Source organism: Cyprinus carpio, unplaced genomic scaffold, assembly GCF_018340385.1.
Source record: "Cyprinus carpio isolate SPL01 unplaced genomic scaffold, ASM1834038v1 S000006635, whole genome shotgun sequence".
In the NCBI taxonomy this organism is placed as follows: domain Eukaryota; kingdom Metazoa; phylum Chordata; class Actinopteri; order Cypriniformes; family Cyprinidae; genus Cyprinus; species Cyprinus carpio.
The window spans coordinates 419486-419842 of record NW_024879264.1 but is presented as its reverse complement, the minus strand read 5'-3'; positions in this window follow the sequence as shown (position 1 = coordinate 419842).

Sequence of the window (357 nt, the reverse complement as noted above, 5' to 3'; positions counted from 1 at the left end):
TCATCTTTGCCATGTTACATTCATTTAGTTGACTAGTGCTATGTGCTGTATTAACAAAAACATTAATGGCATTAATACAAACACTAACACTGACAAGCTACGCAATATCGCATTCATAATCGAATGCGATTCATCTCATGAACGCGATATTGCGTAGCTTGTCAGTGATCTACGGCTCCATGTATTAAATGCTGCTCCATCTGAAAGCATGTGATGGAGATTTACTGGTACTATTTATCACAGAATCGGCTTTACTGATGAGATGCGCATGGCAATCACATGAAATTTATTGTGCAGCCCTTGTTGGTTGATCACAAAGTAGATGAGGAAAACTAGGATCCCGGGTGTATTCAAAGC